The 7,077-nt window shown below is 42.0% G+C and overlaps 1 protein-coding gene across 1 annotated transcript in view; it reads left to right on the forward strand.

The window, feature by feature from the left end:
* The first annotated feature begins 6,998 nt into the window (after positions 1-6,998).
* The window catches only part of CTNNAL1 (catenin alpha like 1), a 57,661-nt gene continuing 57,582 nt past the window's right edge, over positions 6,999-7,077 (forward strand). The window contains exon 1 of the mRNA XM_029920235.1: positions 6,999-7,061. The gene's annotated coding sequence lies outside the window, so the exon portion shown is untranslated. The remainder of the gene's footprint in view (positions 7,062-7,077) is intronic.

A 7,077-nucleotide genomic window follows, 5' to 3' on the forward strand; every position in this document is an offset into this window, starting at 1 on the left:
TGTGGTTTGCTCACTTAATTGTTGCTAGGATGGCCTGAAAAGTTTTGATTTATACACTGGTACCATGACTTGAAGTTCCCCACTTCGGTTATCTATATTATTATAATATGTATTTATAAAGTTATTTTAAGAGCCCTAAACGACCTGCTGTTAAAAGTATGTACAGTGTAATTTTCTCCTGCTTTAAGGAATTTGTTCTTGAACTTTTCTGTGGCCATCACTTTTTAATGAAGAGGGTTTTCACTTTTGAACATGCAGTTTCTTGAGCAGGAAAAAGGAGTCTTCTTCCCTTCTTCCATGTATGGTCCCCTCTGTAAGAAAGAACAAATCTTAAGTGTAAGATGGGGTGGCTTATTGGAAGGTCAGTCAGTTGTGTGTTGCAACCAAAGGAGAAACGGAAAGACAATCTTCCCAAGCCCCTTTCTCGTCCCTCCATCCACCATTCCCCTATGGCCAAATTTCTAAAACTTGGTTGACCACTTTGAAGTAAAATACTTCTTAAGCTACTATTAATGGCAACAGTATGACAGAATTCATGTTGTGGTTCAGTTTTTCTTTCCAGATACTTTAAGTGAAAAAATCTCAGGAGTAGCAGTTTCTCTGAGTTGTTGAATGTATCCCTGTTTGCTTATTTGGAATTCTGCCAGTTAGTTACTTATTATCAGTAGGGTGTTACATTTATGTCGTATTTTTCCATCACTTAGCACAGTGCCTTGCACATAAGACTCTAGATGAAGGCTTGTTGAGTTATGACTTTAAGTATCTCAGCTATCACAATAACCAGCATAGATAGTGCTTTGCATCTTACAAAGTCGTTTTGTGCAATGTCACAGCCACTCCCCATCAGCTTTCCTATAGCTTTATATTACTTTAGAACAGTTTTATACAGGTGGGGAAACTAAGGTTCAGAAAAATTTAGTAAGATTTTTGCCTCAGCACTTTCTGACTTTGTAGTCTGCAGGCTGTGCTGTAGCATTCCTTCCAGTATTTTCCACAATTTTCCTAGTGTTTGTCCTACAGTTAATGACAAAGCTGGGACTAGAACCAGCTCTTTGCTCTGTGTCCTTTACACCATGTAATGCAATCATTAGGCTCTTTATCTGTCCCCAAGGGAATATGGAGGGTAAAGGGTTCCTAAGTATCAAAGATCTCCCTTTGGAAAACAAAGGTAGAAATCATTTTTTCCCCCTAAAACATCATCTCCCAAAAGCATAGTTAATAATAATTAGCTTAAATTTATTTTGACATTACTTAAGAAATCAGCTCCATCTAGGAAAGAGGCTACTGTGAGGGCTTTGACTTTATATAGTAGATTACATGCAGATCTCTTATTTTTACTGTCCTTTATTTAACAATTATAATCTGGTGTTACACTGAGTGTTCCATTTGGCCACTAACTGACTTCTCTTTTTCTTCAGTCATTTGTTCAGTAGAACATTGGTCAGGAGTTTGCCAGTTCTGGTTCCCATGCCAACCATTGTACAGGGTGTCACAGGCGATAACTCATAAAAGCCCTTCTCTTACCTTGAATCTTGGTCAAATCTTGTGCATTACTAAAATTAAAATTTTTGCATTAAAAGGGTTAAAAAATCAGATTTGTTTTTATTAATTATATGCTGGCTAAGTTTATAGCTATAATTGACACATCTTCATAAGAGAGAAGTATTATACACAGTGAGTTTTGTCTGCATATACAAACTAGGTTCCTCCAAAGTGCTTTTAGCTGCATAAAGTGATATTGCCAAAAACTAACCTCGAGCTAATATATGGCTGTTGCTGGTCTTAATTATTAGTATAAATACCAGGACCATAGGAACTTTGAGCCCTAAGAGAAGAGTTTAGAGCTGCCAAAACTGGCAGTGATGTAATACCACCTGAAGTATCAGGAGGAGAGGTGCCCCCAGAGTGCTACACAGTCCTTACTAGGGAACTTGAACTGCCCCAGTGCGCCTGCACCCAGATAAGGACTCAAAGTCAGCCAGCTGGGGGAGGACTTCTGGAACCCCCACACAGAGAAACCTGTCTCTTTGGATATAGTGAAGAGGGTTTAAAGAATTTTCACAGGACACAGAGATCACGTGGTGTGAAAAGGGGTGAGTCTCCAGCTCAGGTCCAGAGACGACCCGCCCCCAGATTCTCAGGATCTCTCCCAGAATGAGTCAGTCTCCTTCAAAACGGACCGTGCATTGATGAAATAGCTTCAGTAAAAACTGATCCAGAATCTTATCACAATGTTTTACATTTTATAGCTTCATTAAGTTCATATTCACTAGTTCAGTTGTAAACCAAATGGAGGACTGGGAGAAAATAAAAGTCTCCACACAGATGTGGTCCTCTCTTTTCTGCAAGAGAATAAGGTATCGGGTTTTCAGCATAAACTCCATGCACTATAAATCCTTTTCTGGTTCCAAAATACCTATCACGTTCGCTGTTCCTGGAAGTGATCTCTGTCAGACTTCCTGAGATTCAAGTCTTATTTATGTTTAAATTTGGGAGGATCCCCAACACTCTCTTCCATTAGAAGTTGTTAGCCAGCAGAATCTTCCTGTGATTTGTGACGCTGGTATAGACGGACTCTTGACAAGGTCAAGAAGTATTATGGAAGTCTACATTTAAACAAACTCAGAGCCTTTGGAAATAGCAGCTGTGTATTCCAGTTAAAGGGCGGCTAAAGGGCTTGCAGGTGAGGTCTGCTGGCTAACCTTGGTCTTAAATACCCATTGCGACCTTAGTCGTACCCGAGTTTCCACATTGGTTGCATTTAGTGCTTCAGGATGTGTCACTAATGGACAACAGATACTAAAGAGATTCTGGGCCTGAAGGGTTTGATTAGAGCAAAGGAATTTTAGGTGAACTATCCAGGGCTCTCAACCTCAGGGTTTATAGGAAAAACCCCTTCAGAATATCCCATCCTCTGGTCCTGACTGGCAGTTTCCTCTAGGGGTCTTTTGAGACCCTTACAAGAATGTCACAGTAGGCATTTCACATTGAAAATAGCCTCTGGCAGTGTATTTTCGAGTGTTAGTTCCAGCTAAGAGCAAGTACTTCATTTTTTATTAATTTTTTGTCCTTACGCATTTGCCATCAAAATATATTCATTTCTTTTTAAATTTTTTTTAACATTTATTTATCTTTGAGAGACATAGAGAGACAGATCATGAGCAGAGGAGGGGCAGAGAGAGAGGGACACACAGAATCAGAAGCAGGCTCCAGGCTCTGAGCTGCTAGCACAAAGCCCGATGCGGGGCTTGAACCCACAAACTGTGAGATCATGACCTGAGCTGAAGTCGGATGCTCAACCGACTGAGCCACCCAGGCACGCCAAAATACATTCATTTTATTAATTTATTGAGGATCTGAAAAAATATGCACATGCTAACTGAAACCACTAAGCACTTATTTTTTTGATGGTTTAAAAATAATCAAGAGAATTATAAATCAAGATGTTCTCTCTACTAGAGTCATAGAAATTCTGTGCTAGAATGAGCCTTCTATAAATAGGTGATCTTGTCATTTTTCTAGGGGAGAAAACATCCATAGGCTTTTCTAGCAGAGTCAGCTAGTAACAATTCTGTGTAAAATACAGCTCTTTTCTCTTTTTTTCTTAAATGTTCATTTACTTTTGAGAGAGAAAGAGAGAGAGAGTGGGGAGGGGCAGAAAAAGAGGGAGACAGAATTCCAAGCAGGCTCTGTGCTGACAGCAAAGTGTGGGGCTCAAACCCATGAACTCTTAGATCATGACCTAAGCGGAAGTCAGACGCTTAACCAACTGAGCCACCCAGGTGCCCCCAATTCTTTTTTCCCCTCTACTTCTCTTCTCTTTCCCTTTCCCTTTTGGTTGAGCAGATTTTGGAAAAATGTGTTCCTTATAGCACTAGTTCCAAGGGATGTTATTAGATGTTATAAGAGACAGAAGTGTGTAGGGGGGGGCGGGTACTCCACGGTCAATTAAAATTGAGGAATGCTGAGTTTGTTTCCTTTCTGTAGGACTTCTGAGAGTTTTTGAACCTGCTGTTATATATTGTGAATTCATGTGGGGACAAAGGCCGTGTTTACTAGACTTACTTGACCTTAAGCTGCCCCCGTGTGTTCCCCCTCTTAGCAGAGCTTCTTCAAGGACTTCTGGTCCTTTGGTAAACATGGCTCTCAAGAAAGTTTACAGCTCTTTTAGGAGACATCCTTAATGGAAATTCTGAATGGTAAATCTATTACCGTGGTTCCATGTAAACTGTAATAAATCTCAGAGTTTAGTGAGAAAGAAAACATTATTTGCTGTTCAGAGCTATACGTAAAGTATAGAGATTCTTTTCCACATACTACGGTGTGTAAAATCAGTATTTGTGTTTAGTTTTGCAAGTTTTTCAAGAATCTATTAATGTGCAAATACAGTGGTGATATATTGATATTACATTTTAATGCTTTTGTATGTCACTTTATAGTTTTCAGATTGCTTTCATAACAACCCTGTGAGATAGGCAGGTGTTAAGTATTATTGAATGAAGCATTAGAGGCTCAGAAAGTTTTTTTTGTGATTTTTTTCCCCCCTTAAGTTTACACCACAAAATTATGAAGCCAGAGTTCACTTGCAGAACTTCTGACTCCCAAGTCCAGAGTTCTTTACTTCACACCTTGTTTCTTACTTTTCTTCTGGCTTTATATCTTAAAATGAAAGGTATGGAAGTGAATCTTCAAGTTAACATCATTTTGGCTTATTATCAGACCCTTTTTTTTTTTTTTTTTTGCAGTGGCCCAGAAAGTAACTCTTATTATTGCTATTCCAAAGAAAACTCTTCTTCCGTCCTTTGCAGTGCCCCTTGTTTGTGTGACTGAGGATATTTCAGATACCATTTGATTTTGAACCCAAGACTGGGTATATAGTTGTAATTGCCTATAAAACTTTTGGAAAGGTTATCATCTCTGCATTCTCAGGCAAAGCAGAGATGGTTTAAAAGCAAAAACGTTTATTCAAATACAATACATATTCTTTATCCTCACACAGAGCCTACTTCTTAGCTTTAATTTGCTTTGACAACCTACTAATGTAAATTCTTTGTAAATGTGAAATATTTATATTTTGAAATAAAATTACTAGTGTTAAATGAATCAGGTGGTAAACTTAGTTTCATTTCTTTTGAGAAAATTGATCTTTAGTGAAGTGAAACTTTCATGAATACATCCATCTGTCTCTTACTTAGGCCTTAAATACTTTCTTTTGGCACCAATGCCTACCTGAATTTTTATGTAATTTGGGCAACTTACATAAGGGAAGATGTGTCTGGAGAGTGGACGCTGGCCACCTTAAAGAGGTGAAAAGGCCCAAGGCTGAGGCTGGAGCCCTCAGTGCACTCAGGAAGGTGGTCTTGGGAGACAAAGAAGTGGTAAGGTAAGTGACTGGGGAGTAAGAAGCGAGGAAGAGCTGGTTAGAGGAACGGCCCATTCTGCAGGAAGAAAACAAGCCCATGTTATGGCTATCTTCAATAGCAGAGATAACCAGCACTGGCAGATGGAGCTGAACCCCACATGGGAAGCACATTTCAACAAGGGCTTGGGAAAGAGCCTCTGACGCTCGGAGCTAGTGGTGTTCAGCTCATCAATCTGACATGGATGGAGAAATGATCCTGGCAAAGTGAAAGGGTGGACTTGCCAGCCTTGGATTATTTTCTACCCTGCTAGTTACTTCTTGGCAGATAGGTTAGTTCACAAATGTTTCTCCATGCTTCTCAGTGTATTGCTTAAGTCTAAGGCACTGGGTGTGTGTGTTTAGGCCAGCCACCTTTTTGGCTTTGCTTCTGGAACTCCTGAGGAAAGAGGTGTTCAACCCTCCCTCCCATATGATCATGTGGGGTTCCCTGATAGCTTTACCTTTAAGTGAGTTCAATCAGAAATATACACTATGATTTTTTTTTGAGAGCACCCACAAGGGGAGAAGGGGTGTGGGAAGGGGGTAGGGAGGTAGGGAGAGAAGAGAGAAAATCTAAAGCAGGTTCCAGGCTCAGCCCAGAGCTCCACATGGGGCTTGATCTCATGACCCTGGGATCACAACCTGAGCCAAAATCAAGAGTCAGAGCCTCTACCACCCAGTGCTATTGATGATCTTTTCAGTCAATAAATAGCTCTTAGGAAACTGCTCTGGCTTTGCCCTAGGAAAAGTAATTCCTTTTATAATTTTTTAAGCTTATTTTTGAGAGACAGCTGACAACACGAGTAGGGGAGGGTCAGAGAGAGAGAGGGAGAGAATCCGAAACAGGCTTCAGTCTCTGAGCTAGCTGTCAGCACAGAGCCCAACTCAGGGCTTGAACCCACAAACTGAGATCATGACCTGAGCTGAAGCCAGACGCTTAACGGACTGAGCCACCCAGGCGCCCCATAAAAAGTAGTTCCTAAAAGTAGTTTTAGAATGTAGTAGTGTTAAACAGTAGATGAAGCTTTTCCATATGCTCTAGTTGATTTCCTTTTGAGAAGTAGCCTGAAAGATACCCAAATCACTGTCTCCTTGCCAAGTACCCAGGTATTCCATAAGACTGCATTATCATATGTTTCATCCTCAATCCAGCCCAAATTGTGAGAAAGAAAAGGCCAGAAGAGGAGCAGGGGGAAATGGGACCTTCTGGAGAAGCTCCAGAAAGACCCTTTACCAGTAGAATATCTGTCTCAAGGTAAAAGACGCTTCCTACCCACTTGACTGTGCTTCTGCTCTACCAGTTAGCTTCCAGAAATCGTGGGAGTCGGAGTTAGGACGAGTCACGGATCAGGAGGACGAAAAGCTTTGCTAGGGACAGTTGTCCCTGTCTCGGTAAGAGGCCACGTGGCCTTGGGAGGCCGGCAGGTGTCTGGTTTAATCAGTCCTGGCGAGAGCGAGGCGGGGCGGGGCAGGGGGACAGACGGAGAGGGACAACCGAGCGAACCCCAGATCCAACCGCGCGGGGGCGTGGCCTCGGGGGCGGGACCCGACAGGGGCGTGGCCTCGGGCGGCGCTGGGGCATTGCCGCCGCCGCGGGCAAACTGGCTGGCGGGCTGCGGGCCCGCAGTGGCGCGGCGTCCCGGCTGCGCGACGGGCTGAGGGCTATGGCCGCCTCT

This window comes from Suricata suricatta, chromosome 13, assembly GCF_006229205.1.
Source record: "Suricata suricatta isolate VVHF042 chromosome 13, meerkat_22Aug2017_6uvM2_HiC, whole genome shotgun sequence".
In the NCBI taxonomy this organism is placed as follows: domain Eukaryota; kingdom Metazoa; phylum Chordata; class Mammalia; order Carnivora; family Herpestidae; genus Suricata; species Suricata suricatta.